A 23,170-nucleotide genomic window follows, 5' to 3' on the forward strand; every position below is an offset into this window, starting at 1 on the left:
AATTTATTTTAGGCAACATTTCGTTGTTTTGTTACATTCAAGTAAATTGTGTTACACGCTTATGGCGTGAATGGGAAAATTAGCAAGGAGCAACGGTTAACATAGTGAACTTTGGTTTTGACATGAGACTCACCCGTTCTAGCATATATCAGCATCTTTATACATTTTGGTGTTTAGATGCTGGAAAATTTTCTGATATTTTTTTATTTATCCCAAAGGTGTTTATACATATTATAGCAAAATAACAACCTATGTATGGCATTTAAACACAAACCAAATAGCACCGCCTGCGTCATTAGCACTGTGTTATAGCAGACATGTAACATTGATAATTGTTTTTTTATCCTTTTATCTGGCAACAAAACTGACACCTTTTTTTACAAGGAGTCATGTTTGCATTGACCACAATACCTGCGGTCGGAATGCAAACAAAAAACAACTCTGAAAATGTATGCACTGTCCTTGAAATTGATTGGTCCACACCCGAGACAGCTTTTCTTAGAGCCCAGTCTCACATGGAGTTGGACCAGATGACGCCAAGAGGCGCACAACTCAAAGACAATGCACCATCAGAGTTAGGCCAACGTCTTGTAAGATGGTCATATGGATCATTTGCTCACAGCGCTTGTATATTGTTCTGATGTGGTACAGTTCGTTATGAGGGTGGACAAGTTTTATTTTGGCTTGTGCCTGTGCCCCACTGCTAATGCAGCCCCTTCACGTTGTACGATGAGAAGTTTGTGCAAGAAATGCACGAATGCAATTCCACTAACCCTGGAAGTGCTGAGAAAAAAAACAATCCTCAATTTTTATGAAGACTAACGTGATGTATTTCGGTTGTGCTGTATATACCATTGTGAATATGAAACTACGCGTTATAAAGTGAAATATTATTTTGGCCCGCTTACATATGGTGCTATTGAGATTTCATCCATGCAGCAGGGCGCAGCTGTGCCATTGGGTACATAACTTGGCTGATCCCTCAAGTCACGAGCACAACATTCTATCCCACGTGTTCCATGTTTTAATACTCGTGCAGCAATGAACAAATTACGTTTCCCAACAGTGCAGTGTTTGCAGAAATGTCCAGAATGTATGGTCAAGCGTGCACACGTCTTTTTTTTTACGTATGCACACTTTGCTTTATTGTGAATTTCCAACTTGTGACCGAGCAAAATGTAAATATGGCGAGGCTGACGAACTCGAAACGTCTGTACCTCCAGGTTATTACTCTCTTCTGGGTTATTGGGTGCATTTCCATGAAGGTGCTCTTTTTGAGCATCAACTCCATTGCAAAACACTTCCCTTCTGTACATTGACACTTGTAAATATATTTTACCGACACCTCGTTAAAGAATGAACAAAAAGATTAATATTTCACGGCCCTCTTTTTTTTTAATCAGTCAGCTGGTGTTGTCAACATCCGATTATCGGGTTAGGCAAATGGGTACGCAAAGCCTCGTGTTCTCAAGCTGCCACACACCCCAATGAACCATTACCTCGAGCACCGCAGCACAGCAGCTATTTCATAAACGTACCCAGGAAGAAGCCGCCTTACATCGCCTTGAACGTGTTAACAAAGTTAATATGGCGATAGGGAAATACAATATTACTATTGTGGCCATGAACACGAAATTCCTATACTGTACACCACTTTCATCTCTCATCCCTTCGCGCTCAGAATCATGTTTCAAATATTTGCACAAGTCGACGATACTACAGTCAAACTCGTATTTGCTCATTTTGTTTGTAAGTTGATTGTGGCTCCTTAAAGAATTTGAATTCTCAATAGGGAAACATCAGCTTAGGCCAAAGCCCGCCTTGAGGAACTATCCCAGTGGAGGCGGTCAATTGCAGGGTAGCTGCGCCTTTACCCTTTCCCTAACACATTTGTCCAGCAAAATTATGGGCACCGCGTGTCTTCAGGGTCTCACGCTTTGGTCGGCATCGACTCTCTTGTCCATTCGGCTTGATCCGACACCATACCGCGTCAACCAGCCCATACGGTCTACCCGTATCCTTGTACATGCAAATTTTGTTTTCAGGTCCAGACATTTCAATACGGGCAAATATTTTTCGTCTTTTTGTTGATGTCTCTCCCTGATAAGGGGTTAACAGGTCTTGCGACACAAGCCCCCTTTCTTCCCACGATGGATATGACGACTGTATTCGGTGGAGGCATGTTTCTGTGGGCAGTCACTTTGAGTCTTGTTCTTCTATTTACTGCAAAACTCAGTATGAATGATATACGATACAATAATGCTTTCGATAGTTCACCTGAAGTGCGTTGCTTAGGATTATTTCTAATATACAGCACAGGCTAGAATCCCTCTGATTTACAGCCATCTAAGGTGAGAAGCGTATTGCTGCTCTAAGGAGTAGCACCAATTAGCGTTGTTGAGAATTAAATTAAATAAATCAGCAGAATATACGCCTGCATATCTCTGTAAAAAATGAAAGTGTTTTGTACCCATACCATCAACTTACACGACCTTCTTTCTGGGAGTGCATAAGTTCAGCAGCATTGCTCCAGCACAAGCAAACTCTGGACATGTCTGAATAAACTTGTAAGAAATGCTTCACGTTATCTGGAGATGGATCTTTCCTGTGTCCTGAGCCACGTTTATTGGTGTCTGTTTAGAATCCTGTCTCGGCTCAATTAGTGCAAAAAGATGCATGCACGGTGGAGCGATGGCACACTGAACATGGTGACATAAGGAACATTCTCAACCACGGTTAAGATTGACCTTGCAAAAACAATCAAAAGTTAAACTAAACTATTTTTTGTTACCGCAAGGCCCACTGAGTTATGTAGCTCTTTTTTAAAGCGATCTGGCCACAAACGATAGCTCAACGAAGTGGCTTATGTGAAAATTGATATCAGCCAAATACTCTAAACGCATGTTTCTAAATGTGGAGGTAAAAACCGGAGGACCCGGAGAAAAGTCAATGCGATCACGGGGAGAACATACTCCAAATATACAGCAGGCGTCAGGGTCGGGATCGAGATCGAACCCACGACCTCCTGCATGCCGGGCGAGGCAGTTAACATCTCGCCACCGTGGCGCCCATAACTGAAATGTCACCACCAACACGAGGCTGCATTTGTCAGATACATTGTGAGTTCAGATTATTTATAGAGAAAATATATACTCTAAATTGTAAGGGGCCGTCCATAAATGACGTCACGCACCTCGGGGGGGTCAGACATTTGTGACGAGGGGGGGGGGTGAGAAATGTGACGTCACATCAAAATGCGCAACTTTAAATAAATATAGACAACACGTTCTACTTAATTTAATAGACTTTTTAATAAATGTTTCTCCTACAACATCAGAGTGCAGCGGCACATTGAATACGCACTACAATGACAACAGTTTAAAGCGATTTGAAGCATGTTTTATTATTATTTTTGGGGAGGAGGGCAGAGCTTTGTGACGTCATATTTGAGGGGGGGTCTGACTTTTTGTGACGCCGTGTGACGATGGGGGTGGGGGGGTCAAAAATCGTCCAAAATCGCGTGACGTCATTTATGGACGGCCCCTAAGTTTTGGACAACCAGACTGACATGTTAAGCCCAACATAGATCTCTCAAGTTCAAATCTGAATCTCGGAGGTGGATTTGGACGAAGATGATTCTTGCCTCTCAGATGTAATACTGTTACAGCGAAGGGAAAGTCAACACACACTTGGAACCGTTTACGTATCCAGGCCTACCCAAACGTCTTGTCAAGCTTCATTTGGCCTCGCCAGGAACTGATGCTTGGCACATGCCACCAGCACCGCTACGCGGGGGCGACCGTGCACCCACTGGGTGTCCTCGTGTGGCAGAAACCACTCACTGGCCTACTCGCTGCTTTCCACAAGATAAGCATCGCTCATAATTTGTGTTCATGAAATTTGATACATTTGTTTTCGGGTTGTTAAAACAGGCTTTAAAAAATATATAGACTGCATAACGGTAATTGCATGATTTTTTTGTTGTTGAACGGACCGTTGCTTTCTCACACACAAACACGTGCCGAGCAAATGAAACAGTCGTGGGACGTCGCGATCTGTTAACCGCTTGGGTGCAATGAATGGCCGAGCAGCTCAACAACAACATCGGACTCGACATTCACAGCACGCGGCACGTGGCACGTGGCGGGCTCGTGGAGACCCCCCCACACCACCTCGCCCCTCCCCCACCCCCTCGCCCCTCCCCCACCCACTCGCCCCTCCCCCACCCCCTCGCCCCTCCCCCACCCCTCGCCCCTCCCCCCCGTGGCGCGCGGCGTGAAACTTCGCTCCACGTCGCTTGCCTCGCCACCACCACCACTGCCGCCACCACCACCACCGCCGCTGTTGTTGTTGCTGTTGCTGCTCTTGCGCCGACAGCAGAGCGGGGCAGCAGCAGCTCTCGTCTCGGCGACCCGCCAACGGGGGCAGGCTGGGGGAGGCCGGGCAGCAGGCAGCCGAGACTCTCGCACGGGCACGAGACTCTTTTCTGCACCCAGGGCGGTGAGTCGGCAACCCCCGCTGCCCCCCCGTGCTGCCCCCCCCCCCGTGCTGCCCCCCCCCCCGTGCTGCCCCCCCCCCGTGCTGCCCCCCCCCCGTGCTGCCCCCCCCCCGTGCTGCCCCCCCCCGTGCTGCCCCCCCCCCGTGCTGCCCCCCCCCGTGCTGCCCCCCCCCCGTGCTGCCCCCCCCCCGTGCTGCCCCCCCCCCGTGCTGCCCCCCCCCCCGTGCTGCCCCCCCCCCGTGCTGCCCCTCCCCCGTGCTGCCCCCCCCCCGTGCTGCCCCCCCCCCGTGCTGCCCCCCCCCCCCCGTGCTGCCCCCCCCCCCCGTGCTGCCCCCCCCCCCGTGCTGCCCCCCCCCGTGCTGCCCTCGCTGCTGCCCCCACTGCTCACGGAACGACTTTGCGCTTCGACAAGAGGGTTGGAGGGCGGGGGCCAGGATTTATGGGCTGTGAGTGTGGAAGGGAGGCAGCCCTCGAAGTGCACCTAGCCTGGCACAAGCACCGTGCCGACGTCACAGCCACTTGTTTCATGTTGTGGGGGCTGAAGGTCGTTTGGCAGGGAGAGGGTGGAGGGGCGGGGTGCGGGTGGAGGGGCGGGGTGCGGGTGGAGGGGCGGGGTGAGGGTGGAGGGGCGGGGTGCGGGTGGAGACTGACCACGTGGCGAGGCTCCCTCCGCCACGTGCGAGCCGCGTGGGGGGTCAGCAGGGAGCCCGGGCCACGAGGCGCCCAGCGGGCACCCCTCAGAGCCCCGCCCCCCTCAGAGCCCGGCACCCCCCCCCCCATCAGAACCCCCCCCCCCCATCAGAACCCCACGGCCCCCCTCCCCCTCGGGGCCCTGTGGGCCCCCCCAGAGCCCCGCGGGCCCCCCGTGCAGAGGGCCACAGGTCACGCCGCTCAGCCGCGCACGGCAGAATATTTGTAGTGGAGGAATCCGATGAGCTATGAAGCGCTTTATTTGTACAGATGTCAAGTAGGACCGAGTCAGAACGTTACAACAACAAACAATGCAAAAACAAATACGACAGGAGTGCAAAGTATAGTAAAGGTATACATCATTTCAAAACATTCAAATGAAACTAAACCATTTTTGTTACATTTTTCCAGGTAAAGCCCACTGAGCTCTTCACTTGTTTTGCAGAAGCGAACCATCTCTATCACACATGACGATAGGACATTTATAGCAGCCAAGTAATCTAAGCGATTGGGGATGTTCTAAATGGGGAGCGGAAAACCGAAAGACCCAGAGAAATAAGTAATGTTTAAACATTTGTTTTTAAACACACTTTTATGAAATGTACCGTCATAGAGCTCCAGGAAGTGGCCCCGAAGCTTGCCATAACGTAAGGGAGCGTGAGCAATTACAGCCAACGTCAGTTGAGCGTGGACAATTAGACCCAAGCCGAAACATAACATCTAAAAAAGAATGTTTAAAAATAAAGCTGTTTTATGATAGAATATAGTATTGTCATGAGTATGACATAAGTATACCAAGTTTGCAGTCGATACCACATTGGGAAGTGGGTTAAAATGTAGGTACAAGATTTGAGGATATAACAACGACAGAGTTAAATAAAAGCGTGAAATAAAACAATCCACGCGACCACGGGGCGACCATGCGAGAGGCAGTCTGCAATGTTCACGAGGTCGAATCACTTTGCAGACCTCAACAGTTTTTTTTATCTTACGGATGCTGCTTCACAACATTAAGATACAATATTTAGTACGATTCAAATCTCGACTTCAAGCTTTCGTGACTGCAGGAATTCATATTATTTGGGTCTTTCGGTAAAGTCACGGAGATGGTTCAAAGAAAATAACAAACTCCGACGACCGAAACGTCGTAGTTTTATATCTTTGAACCATCTATGTGACTTTACCGAAAGACCCAAATCATATTTAGTACCATTCATGACCCATTTGTGGGTTAGGCCAGGTATATATGATTTGGTCATATCATGAATCGGTCGATACTGCTTGTGGAAACCTACGTGCGCGGTTAAATCCATCACGTGTTATACCGTAAAAGTTACAGCTCAAACGGGCCACATGACAAATGACGGGCGATACCAGAGGACTGCTTTCACGGGCCGCTAATCTGTCAACCCGGGAGCCCTATTTACGTTAAACCTCAGCGCCTGTGCCACCATACTGATCCCATAAACATGACATTGTAAACGCGGGGCACTGTATACGATTATAAAGATCTCTGCCAGGCAAAGCCGCGGTGTTTACCGCCAGCTCTCGGTGCTCTATGGCAACAGTCACTGGAAGTCCGGGGAGGTCAGGCAGGGTCAGCCAGGGTCAGGCAGGGTCAGCCAGGTTCCCGGCTAGCAGGCCCCAAATTCCGCTGCCCTGCCAAAGGAAATCCGCGGCCCCACTGAGTGGCCAAAGCCCTCACGCCCAGTGCCCCCCACACTCCGCACGCGATTTCACTGCCACCAACCTTCGTTTGCTGCACTTTCACATCCAGGTGGTCAAGCCAGACACAGCGGCGTCAGGAGCAGCAGCGGGAGGTCAATCGCTGCGATGTGTCCTTCGTGTCGGTGGGATATTTATGGCAGTATCAAAACATACCTTTTGATGCCTTGAAAAGTGTATCATCTATTTGGTGTTTTGACACCTATTTTATTTGCCAGAAAGGGTTCAAAATTATTCTTATCGTCTCCTTCGCATTTGTGGATCGGAGCATTGCGTCGTTATATGTTGTAGGGTCTTTTCTGGATGACCACAGTCGCACACTACTGCAGTTTGTTTTTAATGTTCCATTTGTGCATCAGGTATCCGCATCTCCTGCCATGGTCTGTGCAGTGGATGCAGTTTGCGGTGCACCATGCGCTTCGTTTAAGATCAAACCCAGGGATACCACTAAAGACAAAGACCCCCCGTATAGCCTTAATACACCTTTGAGGCAAGTGCTGTTAGCGAGCAGCACCTATGAAGGCCAGCACGACACGCGAGGAGGTGGGTGAACGGCACCATGCCTGGCCACTCTTGACTCCCCAGTGGCGATGTTTACACACTGCACCAGATACTTGAGTAATTTGAGGCTAAGTCGACTTAGAAGAGGCCCACCACCACACCATGTGGGTGATGGCTACAGACGTGTCGTGGTCAGGGCACTCTGGCTTTCAACCAGAGTCCCTTCCTCCGTCACGGCTGATTGTGGGCCCCACTCATCGGCCCGAGTTCAGATAAAACCCGCCACTGATGGTAATTGTGTTTTTTTATGTTAGTGAATCCTCACTGCATGAAGGCTCTCTGGTCAGACGGGGGAAGTATGATAGAAAACCTCCAAGGTGTGAGGAGACCTTCATCAGTTGATTGCCCAACGGCTACTGAATTATACCAGGAGATATATACAGCGTGGTGAAGTATGGTCACACAACTCCCGTGGACCGATGCGGTCTTGGGGAGGGCTTCAATCCGGTGCGTGGATTTACAAAGGGCTGGAAGCTCGAGAAATGCTTCGTGTAGTTACAAGGGAAATTCTGGCACGGGGCCATGGCATCGTGGTTGCTGCTCATTGTTGTTGCCCACATTTTAAAGCACTTCCTCCTGCATATACGCTTTGTGTGTTGCCAGCTTACACACTGTAGTTGGTGGTTGGACGGCGCAGTAAGTAGCTGGTGTGCCCAACATTAAATACATTTGCAAGGAGACTTGATTTTTACATCCATCACGTAGTTTTCGTGAAGTTATTTAACCAGGTGAGCATAAAATGCCAGTGTCGTCGCGAAGTTCTTAAACCGCACCAATAGTTGTCAACAATTCCCCGATGTTTCTTACAAAATTGAATTAATGATGGGATCTGTAGGCTCTCCCGTTGGCAGAGGTCGTGGCATTTGTTGCTGGTATAGAATCACCGCTCGTTGTAAGCTGGAGCCACATCGGTTCTGTACAAAGCCACGTGGAACCTCTTGATCTTTTGGAATAAACACTTTCAGCTGTAGAAGGTCAGCAAGCGGGCTGCGACCCGACGTGACACGAGAACTGCAAGCAACACATCATATACTGACGTTCAACACTGCCCTGTAGCAGGAGTACACACACTCGCACCGTTGGCTACGTACGTTGTGAAAGACGTTCAACATACAGGCATTGTGAACTAATACCGGGATTATTCAGGGAGGGGATGCCCTGGCATTTACATTTGATTCACAAAACCACCTTTCCAGATTTAGCTAATTAACATCTTGTAATGTGTGTGTTTTAATTGTTTTATGGTTTTGAAAAATAACGTGTAAAGCAATGTAAAAGGTTAAAAAAATACACCGCTGAAAATCACAAACAAATTCGGAAACGAATGATCCAGCACAACCATAGTTTTTGTAGCATTGGGGTGGGGCAGTGTGGCACAGTGGTGAAACTTGGGCCTCATAGCAAAGAGTCTGTTTGGGTTCAACTCCGGACTTGGGTGCCTTTCTGTTTGGAGTTTGATCTCCTTGTTCTGCATGGGGTTCATCTTGGTTCCCTGTTTTCCTCCTATAGCTAAATCACTGTAACTGGTGTTGGTTAAGCATCCCAATGCTGAATATTACCTGCAAATGACTCAAGTGGGATCACACAGCAACATCGCCTCCATCCCACGAAAACATTGGCAGGACCCTCCTAAAAAGAGTCTTGAGACTCAAGTCAGACTTTCTGATTAAACGTGTTTGATCGTAATAAATAACCAACATAGAAACATGCCTCAACTTTAAGTGACCACTGCAGCGTGTGTCTTGCTTTAATGGCTGGACATTTCCAAAGACGTGCTTGGTGTCTTTATTTAATCTGTGAGAGACTGCCCATGTTTCCCCCGTTGTGAAAGACGCAAGGGGAGGATTAGTCACTTGTGAACAAACTGCTAATGAAGAAAGTGAAGTTCTCATCCCAGGCGTTTCCTCTCACTACCTGATTACATTTCACATCGCTCTCCCCCGAACCGAGATTGACATTTGGAGAACAATATTGGGACGAAAGATGTTCAACATACATACTACATTCCATTGACATGTTAATTTTCTAAAATTAAAGTTTATTTTTTCATCATTCAAAACATAACTTAAATTCTCACACTATATACTCTCTGGTTCTTTCGTTAAAGTCACGTAGATAGAAAAAATAATGAAAGGAAACACGACGTTTCGGTCGCAACACAAGCGGCCGTCTTCAGGTGAGAGCCTAAAATGAAGATTAAATTCTCACCCTCAATAAATGAGAAACATACGCCATCCACTTTATGGTGTGTCGCATTCGCTGATGAAAACTTGTGCTGATATGGACTGCGATGCATCGCTTTCTTCACTGCAGCCTACTATTACACCACCTGCATTATGTAATGGAAAACTCTGATGGATATATTTAAATCAATGTCTATACTTTCTGCATTGTTGCACTATTTGCATTGCATCGAACACCATGTGCTTTCCAGAGGGCATGTGCCTGTGGTATTCACTCTATTAAGCCAACCATGGGATACACTTTTATTTTAAACTTGTTACACAGGAAAGCCTCAACACTTTTCAGGAGGGTCCTGCCAAGTGTTCACAGTAGCGGGCGATGTTACTTTATGGAATCCCAATTTGGTAATTAGAACCCAGAGAAAACCCATGCAGAGCATCGGGGAGAACATTCAAATCCCCACACAGAAAGGGGACGGAGTCAGGAATCCAACCCTGGTCCTTGTCGCGAGGTACAAGTGTTTGCCACTAACCACCACCTTGCCGTTCCTTACACCAGCTTATCTGGTTAGACTGAAATGCATCCATAAAGCATGAATCATTGCGCTGAACTCCAATGTATGGATCTTTACATCAGTCAAGTGATGGGGGGAAAATAATTTTTTATTTTTATTTTGTGCAGTGAACCATGCACCTCTCCAACTCGTACGAGCAAAATACTTTTTCCCAAGATGACCCTCGCACACAGCAGTATCTTTCCCCGCAGTGACGGTAAAATCCACTGCTCTTATTGTAAAGTAACCTATTATTTTACAAACACAAAAATGTATTCAATCTAGTTACAGCATGAAAGTGCACATTCGTGGTTTATATTCAAGTGACCTCAACGTCTTGTAATGTTATGAAAAAGCCAGTTTGAGTTGATTACTTTATGCAGCGAATTACGTTGCAGCGTAATGGAAACATGCAGAATGTTTTGGGGGCATTATCCTGGCGACATGCGGGATCATTGGTGCCATAGCACTGATGTTTGTGTAAACAATGCTATCTAATGTTTCTGACAACTGCCCTTGGCAAATTTGCCTTCTACCTGGGAACACTTTGCAAATTGAAGAGAATTGTTCTTCAGCTTCGCTAGGAACTGAAAAGGTGATACTTTGTGCGTTAATTGCTTGTACACTCCGTGAAGATTAATTTATTTGGCTGTATCGGGTGGTGGAGTGCTCTCAGCTGTGTGTTGGTTTGCTGCACTGCTTTTGTAATGGCAACAGACAAACATCCTTATACAGAAATCTCAGTTTTCAAGTTCAACTTATCGACTTAATTTTTTATTATTATCATGAACAATGATGAAAACATATCAGCGAGCCTGCCACCATCAGGAGTCGTGCCAGGCTGTCGAGTGTGTGGCCTGAATGTTTGAGTCACAGTTTTTCATGTTGTGCGTGTTACAAGTTTTTTCCACATGTGGTGGGAAATGTTTGAAAAAAAAACCCACACACACCACATTGGGTCTCTCTTTTTTTTAAAATACAGTTTGTTGCCGCTCATAATTTAACCCAACAAGCCGATGTGCATTGTGTAACGAGCTCCCCACTGGCAAGCAGACATATATCAACCCCGCATGGCCTGCCACGAGATATAGATAACAGTACTGTATGTAGTTTTGAATAAAATTGTGTTTTTCTCCCTTTGTTATGAGAACAGCTGGGCAGATAAGCTGTCTGAAAATTGGGTGGAATTACATAATTGTTCAAATATGTCCGTGGTCTTCTCAGATGGCGCCCGCTGCTCACTACTACAATGTTATCATTGCAGGATGTGGGATGCAGGGGCGGCCGCCTGTTTTAAAGGGGGCCTGAGTGTTCGACCCTCAAAAACCCAGTCGATTATACTTTTCAGTCGACGCATCGGAACAACGGACTTACTCGACCGATGGTACAAGCCCCATACCCGCGCCATGGTGCCGATGAGCTCCTGGTTGAGCCTGGCGTTGCACAGAGCGAGCGACTAAAGCACATCTGGCAGATCACCGATGAAACCTTTCCACAATTTGGGGTCACAAATCAAGTTATCTGACCTTTGTCGTGCATAGGGAATATGTTGTTGTGTGAATGTATAGGAACTGCAGTGGCATCAAAATAAAACAAAATGTAGACGTTTATAAAAAGTATATTCCCGCACGTGCGATGTGATGCATGTAAATGTCAGTGTAAAATAAATGCTATTTGAAGAATCCTCACATTCCTGCTGCCCAACATGCGTCCTTACACTCATTATTGCCAGTTTATAGTACTGCCAGCCATCTTCAGGAATGTACTCTGTAAATATACATGCATACTTTATATAGCCACATGAGCTGTTGGTGAGTAATATAAACTGGCAATTGAAATGTTGGGAATGGATATTTAATCTCGTGTTTTTGAAGATATTCGTGTTCTGTAGAAGGATCATAAAAGTGGCACGTGCATGAGCAAATGTAATATTTCAAACAACATTAGGTGACAGGCACATTTCTAACCATGAGAGCTAGAGCCTGTAATTATTATTACGGAAATATTTTACGTGCCCAGTACTCTGCTGGAAATGGGTCAGATGTGATGAACTGTACATGAGAATTTTCATATATTAATTGACGGTTACAAATTCACACGAGTGAACATTAGTCCCACTCTGACCTTGTGAAACATAGATTTTATTATGTCAGTCCGGTGATTGAATTTCATCAGTGTGATTGTTCCAGCGTTCAATATCATAAAAAAAACATAGTCCCCACATTATTGCTCAAAATTGTATTATTGTTCTTAAGGGTTTTGTAAGTTGAAACAGATGAAATAAAATAAACACTTGTGTGAACGAGAAAAGCGATTTATATCCATGACTATGCATGTGGACACTGATGTCTCTTAATCGTTGCTTTGCGTGACTCAATAGGGTGCCATGTGAGTTTGGAATCAGATGACCAGACTCACCATGTAAGCATCAGATTGAGTTACTTTCTCCTATCGGATTGGACCACATTTCATGAGCCATTGATAGAAACCAATTTGAAAAGTTAACACGTAGGCTTTCGTGACAATATTTTCCATAATAGAGGATTTTTGGGTTAGATCACATGAATCTAAATGTGTAGTTAAAACCGCCACCACCCGACACAGCCAATTAGTAAGGTTTGACATGTTTTTTTTACGTGACAACCCTTACAAATTATCTGTGTCGGGTAGTGGCGGATTTAACAAAACATTTATATTTTTGTGATCTAACCCAAAAAAACTCTATTATGGACAATTTTAAAATGCTTAAACTAATAATAACTAATAGCTTTAGACGTAGCGCCCTTTAAGCCAGAATGTCTCCGAGTGCTTTACACGTGACGAGCTACTGACATCACATTACATCTCATACATGTTTATTAAAGGGCACCCCTAGTGGCAGCGGTCCCTGTGCAGCACAAGGTGGCTCGGCACATGGCCTGCAAGTGGGCACTTAGCCTGCCAGTAGGGAGTTAGCGTTGCTCTGTGTAATCTCATTTGAGTAATTTGTGAATAACTTTTTTTAAGTTGGAAAATTTGGACCATGATCCCAGCACACAATGGCCTACTTGTTTCGAATAACATCCGTGTATCCGTACGTCCACTGTGCAGCAGACGGTACTGATGGTTAATGTACCCATAGTAATAATTAGGGCGGCCTGTGGCATTCGAACTGCGAACCTCTGTAACAAGCGGCGAACGTGTTATGCTGGGCCATGCCAAAATAATGCGGTAAAATGCGTATTTTATTACCAATACTGGACACAGTGTTTTCCCTTTATTACTGGAATGTTAAGATTAAGATTTAAACGTTGAATGCATTTTAGATAAATTTTCATATGGTCACGGTGGCCATGGAAATCGTAAATTGGAATAAAATCTGGGTAGTCTTTGAAACGACTGTTAAAGCACAATAGATTAGGCACTTCCTTTATTTCCTTCGTGAAAATGTTGTACGCCGTGCCGCCTAAGTACAAATCTGTGCAGTGTTTTCAATGGACGCCATCAGTCTGTATTATGCCAGCTGGGCGCCCTGTACAGTACATCAACCCTTCTTTAATAAATCCTATCGAATGGAGTGAGAGTAGTCAAACAACTACAAAAAACTAACTTATATTATCCACTCGGTTACATTTTTTTTACTTTTATTGATTCATATTTTTTTTTAAGTAATCACATTTTCGGGCTGGGCACTGCCCTCCCTGCCATATTCTGTAACCTTCCTGCAAATGATTTATTTTTTAGTTTTTTCCCTTCACACCTTGGCCATGGACTTTACTGGAAGTGACTGTGCCAACATCGTCGCGTTCACTACAGGGGACAGATGTCATAGCGGACGGATAAGAACGCTTTTCTCTAAACGACACTCATTGCATGCATGCAAAGTAACATTAAAAGTTACTTGAAAAAAACTTAAGTTTTGTGAAAATGCGTATTCACTTAGAAGCGTGTAATAGAATGGCTAAATGCGCCAGACAATTTCATTCACCAAGGTTAGGAACACACTTGCAGATGTTTACATGGAATGAGTTGTCTTGACCACAGCAGCAGGAGTCCAAAGGACACTCAACACAGGTAGTAACCAATATACAGTTTTGCAGTTTCAAAATTGGTGCACAGTATTTCCTTGTCTTAATCACTGCATGCGTCCACTTGTACAATTTACATGTGTGGGTGCTTCCCAACATCTCTTAATGGCAATTATTCATTTATCAGACAACTCTGCGTTTCAACCATCTCCAGCATTCGCACCCCTGCAAAACGCGTTGCAACTCTGCCGCACTGCCACGTGTTCCGTTCTATCGACTGTGCTCTGAACGCGCGCGATTGCCTCGAAGCCTTTTCGTTTGGAGCACCCCCCGAGGCTTGCGTGTTGCGCCGATGGCTCATGACCCAGACGGAGAGGCCCTTTCCCTGTGGACGCGCGTGGGCAGGGGAGTTCGGTGGGGTTGCGTGCACCTGAACACGCTTGCCGTGGAAGCAGTCGGGGAGCTTTGTGAGGCTTCACTGCCCTTGGGGTGAGCTCAGGTGTCACTCAGGTCAGGCCAGGGCAGTCGCCAGCCAAAGTAAACAAGAAGAGCGATTTTTGTTGTTGTTGTTGGGATTCGGTTAAAAAAAACTAAAATAATCTTGATTTGAAGCTTTCGTGACTGCAGGAATCTCTTTGGTTCTTTCGGTAAAGTCACGTAGATAGAAAATTAATAGATCACGACGTTTCGATCGCAACACAAGCAACCGTCATCAGGTGAAACAAACACAGCAGGATAACTGCTAACATATCTACGTGACTTTACCGAAAGAACCAAACAAACACAATATTTCAAGAGCCGCACTGCATGTGAATACGTGACGGTGGGTCCTTAATAAATATCGTGTCACGAAGCAGCCCTTAAAAGAGCCACCGCACGCGGCGCTGGAGCAGCAGGTTGCCGACCCCTGGCTTCGGGCAAAGGTGTATCTCTGAAGGTCACCTTTGTGTGTGTTTTTTTTATTATTATTAATACAGCGACGCCTGTTTACCCAAGAAAGCCTCACTGAGTTTACCCAAGAAAGCCTCACTGAGTCTCAATGATTTTTCAGGAGTGCCCTGCCAAGGTTTGGCAGCAGGGGGGGTGGGGGCGACACTGCTGCCTTGTCATCACAATTGAGCCATTTTGAGGACAGTAGTTCCTTGTCTGTGATGCATAGCTCGTTCGTGAGAGCTTTGCGTGAAAAGAGTGAGAGCGCCAACGCCAAATGTACAAACGTTTTATTATTATTAGAACGGGCGTCACTATTTTCCAAGGCATGGGTGGCATCTGCTTTTGCATAGGGCGTGATATTGCACACGGAGGAGTTCCCACTCGCGCGTGAAGGCTGGAAATGACAACTGACCGGTTTGACTGAACCCTCAAAGTGGGTTTGTGTTGCCACGTCCACCTCTGCGACGCTGCGTCACGTGCCTGGCAGCGAGCATCAGCCGACTGAACTTTAGCTCCCACAGCCAAGGGGGGCTGCGTCAGCTCCGCTTGTTTGCTGACAGTGCACCTCTGATTGAGTGACAAACTCCGAGCGCAGCGTATGCCCCAAGCAGGTGTAGCCTCCGTGCCCCGAGTGTGTGGAGACTCCCGGCAAGGCACGCGAGGAATCTCACGAGCACCGCGATTCATACGCGGGCGGGGAGGAGGGTTACATTCAGATCACGAATTGGCAATACTTCGCCTCTCTTGGAAAACCGACGTTGGTTACAAGTAAGTGTTTCTCCTGCTGAGATTTATTAACACGTGAAAACAAATGCAGTCGCGTCTCATCTGCGTTTGAACAATTAGCTGATGTATGGGTCATACGATATATACCTGATATGAATGCTATCTATATTATCCCAGGCTAAACTTGCGCATTTGTGTTGATCTATTACCTATGTATCTGATTTGTCCAATCTAATGGGAATACATCAGCTGTGGCATGTGTGCCTATTGTAATACGCACACATGGCACACAGACGTTTGCTCTGTAAACCTTCGGTAAAGGATAAAGGTACAGCGCTGCAATTTCTTGCCTCATGCCCATGCCAGAAGAAGGGCCTCCACTAGCTGGAGCTCTAGAGAGCCGCTCCATCCCAGTGCGTGTTTGGTCTACTATTCCACATTGTCCGGGCATCTTGGATAAAGGTTGAAAGTGTCCCCACTCTATCCCTCCGCACACGCGACCTGCCGATGGACTCACTGTGGTGAAACCGTTCATATTACTAGCTGTAAAGAAGCGGGGGAGGGAAGGGTGATTTAAGAAACTTGTCCATCGCCATATTCTGATCAGCGTGCACGTTCAGCACCGCTTAAGAATTGCTGGAATTCACTCGTGGTAATTGTGGCCCAACCACCGATGGTAAGCCTTCGCTACAGCTATCATTCCAATGTTGTCTGTGTTGGGATTGAAGAGGGGGGTGGGGGTCATCACTTTGGGTGTAATGCCACCCCCGTGTACTTGAATTTCCAAAACTCAGGGCGGCTGTGATTCAGTTCAGGAACCATTTGTGGTGTTTTTTTGTCTTTGACATTGTTGTGAACGTAGTCGCGAGAGCGTGTGCTGGGATCACTTGATCCCTTTAGGTACAAGGCATGCAACTAAAATATCACGGATTTTTTTTCTGTTACACATGATTCAAGGTGAAAACTTGGCAGTATCCTCCTGACAAAAGAGTCTTGAGACTCAGTGAGGTTTACCGGGGTAAACGAGCAGAATAATAATCTAGGATTAAAGCTTTCGTGACTGCAGGAATTACTATACTCATTGGTTCTTTCGGTAAAGTCACATATGTAGAAATAAAATAAAATAAATCACGACGTTTCGAACGCAACACAAGCGCTCGTCCTCAGGTGAAAATGGCGTAAACCACACAGCGAGGGAACACACAGAGGGACATCACGTGACACAGAGCGCACAGAGAACGGCAAACTGCACGGAGGCAACTCGTGTCTCATGAGTTTAATCAATATAACACTCGTAATTCCTGTAAAAACAAACTCTGCCACACCTTGTGCTTAAAAATTACTTTAAAAAAACAAACCTGGAATTTTAATTGCCTCCTAAGATATCACCTGAGGTCTATCAATTGGCGAGACGGTAAATCCGATCTGGATGGCCGTGTCTCCCCGAGTCACAGGGCCCGTTACTCAAGCTGGGGGGGGGGGGGACGTCTTGTGTCCTGCAAGCTCTGGCAAAGCCGCACATCTGTCTCTGTTACCAGGATAGACAATATCCAAACTGTGTGCTGCGGACAACCTTGCCAATTTGTGAATCTGGTCCAAAGTGTCTCCATGACCGTAGGCTTTCAGGGCGGTCTTCAAGATTCATTAGCCGCCATCGTGAACCAAATTCACATTGTCACATTCTGCCCATGGCCTACCTGATTTCCCAAAAGTAGACGCCGTATCAGGAAAACCAATTTCACACGCGATCGGTGACTTACGTTACATCTCCCATCTCAAACGTCCGAAGGGCACCCCCAGAGGCAGCAATCCCTGTGTCCACAAGGTGGCCAGCACACAATTGCCTACTCGTTTTATGTCACAGGATCTTTAACTTCCATTGTAGAGTACACTGCGCGTATTTACAGTTCATACACCTGCGGATTCGAACTGCAAAACCTCTGCAATAAACGGTGGACAATGTTACCACGATTGTTACCATGATTGCCCAGAACTACACGTTATCATGGTGTCTTCAATTGTTTTCATACCACGAACAATTAGTTTCAGAAAGTAAATACCTTTCAAACCAGAGGATGTACCCTCTGTACGTCACTGAAGGTTCTTCGAGCAACACAAGACCACCTTTAGGATTCTCATGATTTAGTGTAAATGGCAGAGGTTCCAAAAACCTAACTGAAGCATCTTATCGAAGATCGTACGAACTGTCGGATTGACCTCTCAGCTGAGCTGCTGGCTCCCTCTTTCACTTGGTTATCAGTCATTGTTGCTTTGCCACACTTTGCCCCCTCGTTTGCTTCATACGCACAGCCGGATTCACAAACCGGACATTGGTTTTTGGTGCGAAAATAGAATTGGTCTACTTTTGAATTTGCCTGTATTTGGCTGCCTGGATTAGAACCCAGAATCTCAGAGGCGCCAGCTCAGCACCCTGACCTTTGAGCCTCCCGGCCACCTCCGAGGCATTAACGCCACTTAATTAAAGCGCCACGTTGGCGAGATGTTAACTTCCTTGCCTGGTGTACAGGAGGTCGTGCGTTCCATCCCGACCCTGACACCTGCTGTATATTTGAAGTTTGCATGTTCTCCCCGAAGTCGCGTGCATTTTTCTCCGGGTCCTCCGGTTTTTCCCTCCACATTTAGAACCGTGTGTTTAGAGTATTTGGCTGCGATAAATGCCCGCGTGATAAGCCACTTCGTTGAGCTACCATTTGTGGCCAGGTCACTTCTGAAAAAGAGCTATGCAGCTCAGTGGGCCTTACCTGGTAAAATAAAATAAAAAGTCGCTGTCACCTTTCTCGCTCGCACGTGAGCAGCTGTCCTGCTGTGCAGGGTGCTGTGAAAGGCAGCAAGTGTGAGCCGGCCGCGTGGCTGTGGGGCGATGATAGCTCGCATGCAGGGGCTGGATACGAGTTGAATAGCAACGATAAATCCATGTCCCAGTTGTGAATGCAGCTGCTGACAGCGAGTGTGAACCCCTCTCCTGCACTCGGAGAATACTTGCAGTGGGCACGAGTGCATACAGAGACCCATAGACGCACACAGAGACCCATAGACTCACACAGAGACCCATAGACGCACACAGAGACCCATAGACTCACACAGAGACCCATAGACGCACACAGAGACCCATAGACTCACACAGAGACAAAGACTCACAGAGACCCATAGACAACACATCGAGACACGTAATCACACAGACCAACACAGACACGCACAGAGACCTACAGACTCGCACAAATTCCTGCAAACTCCCATAGACCGATAGGCTCACAACAGAGACCCATAGACGCATAGATATATTCACATATTTATTAGCACGGTTGGCTACGTACAGTGCAAAGCTAACATTCTCTCCTATGAAAATTCCGATCGACTGGAAATAATGTGTGCAGTCTGAGACACAACGTGAAGTAATATACAATATACAATCAGATGAAATATTCAGGCTGCATGGTGGCACGGTGTGATGGGGGGGGGGGGGGCGAAAGCCATTATTATAAATGTTGTTCTACGAGACCGCAGACTGCGCAGCAAGGATTGTTGGCCATCAGCTGGAGGTGTGCGGAAGCATCATCCTTCGGTGCATCGAGTGAAGAAGGCCCAAGCTGAGAGTGCGTGCCTGCAGTTGTATTGGTGAAGATGGTTTTTTTTCTTATTATTTTACACGCTTTCTATTAACTCACTCTGTCTGTTGTTGTTGTCGTTGTATCACTGTTTCATTGCTTTCATGGCTTTATTTTGGCGATTTCGAAAAGGTTTTTTTGGTTTGGCCATGTTTGTTTGTTGTACGGAGTTAGACTGATGGCCTTAATCTAAGTTGTCTTGTGGTTGTTGTTGTTTGACTTGCATCCCACTGGGATTTTTGCACACAGCGTTGGTGTACGGTGCTTTTTCTTTAATATTTTGCTGTCTTTTCTTGGATTTTCTATTTGCACATAGTCACATAGTCACTTTAAGATGTTTTCTTGTTCATGTTTTTGTTTTTTGTTTGTTGCGATTGCACCTGATTCAAGAGCCGAATGGCTCACAGGACTATACCTAATGAATGAACTTGAATCCTCAAATCTTGTAACTCAATTTTAACCCACTTCCCAATGTGGTATCGACTACAAACTTGGTATACTTATGTCATACTGATGACAATACTATATTCTATCATAAAAAATGAAAAAAAATATTTTGAAACATTATTTTTTTATGTTATGTTTCGGCTTGGGTCTAATTGTCCATGCTCAACTAACGTTGGCTGTAGATCACCACGGTCCCTGACGTTATGGCAAGCTTCGGGGCCACTTCCTGGAGTCGTGGAGTTCTTACATTACTTATTCTTCTTCTGTTTATCTACGTGTTGAATTGCCACGGCGCTAGCAACAGCTCTGGGCACTGTGTGCGGCACATTATGGTATTCAATTGGAATATTGATCAAGCTTGTGAACTGTTTTCAATAGATTTCTGTCCAGCACTTGTCTTTCTTGTCATTCCTGCCCGGTTGGTTTTTCCTCCCATTTCTATTTCCTTGTCTCGCTCGTTTTTTTACGTTTTTGTTTCCGTCTTTTTGGTGACCCCAGGTCACTTGCTCGGAATCAGAATCGGTCACTCACTCTTGCAAACCAGGCTCTCTCTCCTGGCCTCTTCAGAGTTCTCGACCCAGTTAGGCAAAGTCAACTAAATTACGCATGAACCTCATGCTGTTTTCATGAGCCCTTAAAGGGGAGAAGCTCGTACACAGTCCGTGCACTGCTTACGAACAACAAAAACAGCTGTACACTCTCTTATTTAAGGCTGTTGGCTAAAATCAGGCTGTTATGCTTATTCATAGCAGCTAAGAGCTGTCTCGCCACGTCTGCTGTGCCTTGACAAATAGCGAAACCAAAGCCCCCAGGAATGCGTTCACAGAGGCCATATATAGTTTGTTGTCCGTAAGTAAAGCTTGTTTACACGTTTCAGATTTACACAAATATGTGTATATACAAACGTGTTCTGTCTTCATATACTGTGGCTAAATTGAATGTACGAGAACATCGTTAACTGTTACCTATTCTTGGCGTTCATCCACAATTATTTTTAAGGAAAGCAGCTCGGGTGTGGGTCATCGGGCAGACACGGTAGATCATGCCACATCACCATGGCGTGGCCGCTGACTTGAGCACTTTTGTAAGGAAGTGTGCCAGTTCTGTTTTGAAGTCGTTGGAAACCCTCCGCCCACCTCCGGCAGACAGATGTCAACTACCTCGTACTCGCTTTGGAGCTTTCGTGACTGCAGGAATTACTTTTTGGTTCCTTCGGTAAAGTCACGTAGAAAGAGAATCAATTAAATAATAGAATACGACGCTTCGATTGCAACACAAGCAATCATCATCAGTAACAAATGAATGAGACAAATCAAACCTAGTAAGCTTAGAAATATAATGCAATATAACACAGAGAGTCGGCTAACATAACAGTCAACACCCTACCTGGTTGATTATGTTCTTCCAAAGAGTGCTTTCTTTTTTCCAAAAAGAGATTAATTTTATTTTCTACCTACGTGACTTTACCGAAAGAACCAAAGAGTATGGATTCCTGCAGCCACGAAAGCTTCAAATCAAGGTTAACTACATCGCCTGGTATACAGGAGGTCGAGGGTTTGATCTCGACCATGACAGCCTGTAATATTTGGAGTTTATATTGTTCTCCCCGTGGCCGCGTGGATTTTTTTCTGGGTCCTCCGGTTTTTCGCTCCACGTTTAGAAACAACATCACGCGTTTAGAGTATTTGGCTGCAATACATTTACATGCGATAAGCCACTTTGTAGAGCTATCATTTGTGACCAGTTCGCTCCTGAAAAAGAGCTGTATAGCTCAGTGGGCCTTACTTGTTAAAATAAAAAGTAGTTTAGTTTAATGTAAGATTTTTATTCTATGTACTTATCTCAGATGTTCTGAAGACTCGGCTCCTGGCGAGGGTTCCCATCTGCGAGGTGTGCGTGTTTACAGGCTCTAACGAGAGGCAATTAAAAAGGCGTCTCTGCTTAATCTTGCACCGAACACTTGCGTCACGGTGACGTCAAGGGAAAGAGGAGGTCGTTCCCTGTCAGCCTCTGCTGAGTATGCCTACTTGTTGTTTTGCTTACGCTCATGTATCCAGGAAAGCCTCTCATAGCTTTACGAAAATAAAAAGTTTACTGTGAGTCTCAAAACTCTTTTTCAGGAGGGACCTGGCAAGTTTTTTTTTGCAGTGGGGGGGGAAATATTTCTGCTGTGTGTAATCCCAATTGAGTAATTTGCAGGTGCATTTTCAGCATTGATGTCTTTGGTCAATACCAGTTACATTATATATACGTTTTAATCTGTAGCAGAGGGGAGATCAGACAGACTCCACGCAGAAATGGTGCCCTTTTCAGGAATCGAACCCAGGTGCTATTTGCCGCGGGGCAAGTGTTATGACCGCGCTCCCAACCCTGTCCGGCCACAACGTTTGAGCAGTTCCTCCTTGCACAGCAAACTGACGAGACAGAGGCCACAACTTGCTGCCACATTGCACCGAGAGACGCTTTCCACGCAGTTGAGTGTTTCGGACACTGGCCCGTTCGATCGTGCCAAGCATGCCGCCCCCTTGACGGAGAACGTGCGGTGAGGTGTCTATTTTGGGACGCGCGCAATTGAGAACACGCGCAAGCATGCAGCCAGGCAGGGAGGCAGGCAGGCTGCCCACTCCAATTGGCTGCACGGAGAGTGCGATGCACCCGGTGCCGCTCGCTTGCCGAGTTGTAGGCAGAGCCTCCGCGGCACGGACGCTCCATGCGGACGCGTGTCAAGGACTAACCACCCGCCCTCGTCTGGCCACGCCGGCACGGAGAAGTCCACCGTCTTGTCAAAGTACAGTAATCACGTTGAGGTCGCGTGACCCAACTTTGAATTTGAGCTCGTGAAGTGTTTGTGTGTGTGTGAGACGCTGTTCAAGTAACGTTCATGGTAGCACTTCAAATACACGGCCTTGCCGTGCGCTTATCTGTCGACTTCATGTGCGCGCAGACCTTTTAAGGACTTGTTTTCGAGATTTGTTGAACGTTTTTTGTTATTTGGAAAGGCTTTGCTCAGCTTCGGAGTACCCAGCCCGGAGAGTAATGCGTGAGCAACTTGACCCGGTAAGAGCCGGTTGAGAAACTTCACGCCTTTACCTTGGAGACGCGAGAAAGCGCTGTTTGTCGCATGGGGGCGGTTAATGACATTTGTGGCTAATTTGAAAATAGGCCAATTTTAGCAAATTACATCATGGAGTGTGCAAAGGGTCCAATTTGCGGCGCGGAT

General features: G+C 46.4%; 1 protein-coding gene across 1 annotated transcript in view; it reads left to right on the forward strand.

Annotated features, from left to right (window-relative positions):
• The first annotated feature begins 4,263 nt into the window (after positions 1 to 4,263).
• LOC133346225 (integrin alpha-V-like) overlaps positions 4,264 to 23,170 on the forward strand; it is a 55,429-nt gene continuing 36,522 nt past the window's right edge. Inside the window, exon 1 of the mRNA XM_061557764.1 lies at positions 4,264 to 4,500. The gene's annotated coding sequence lies outside the window, so the exon portion shown is untranslated. The remainder of the gene's footprint in view (positions 4,501 to 23,170) is intronic.

Source organism: Lethenteron reissneri, chromosome 23 (genome assembly GCF_015708825.2).
Source record: "Lethenteron reissneri isolate LAM-NWPU_2019-01 chromosome 23, ASM1570882v1, whole genome shotgun sequence".
NCBI classification, from domain to species: domain Eukaryota; kingdom Metazoa; phylum Chordata; class Hyperoartia; order Petromyzontiformes; family Petromyzontidae; genus Lethenteron; species Lethenteron reissneri.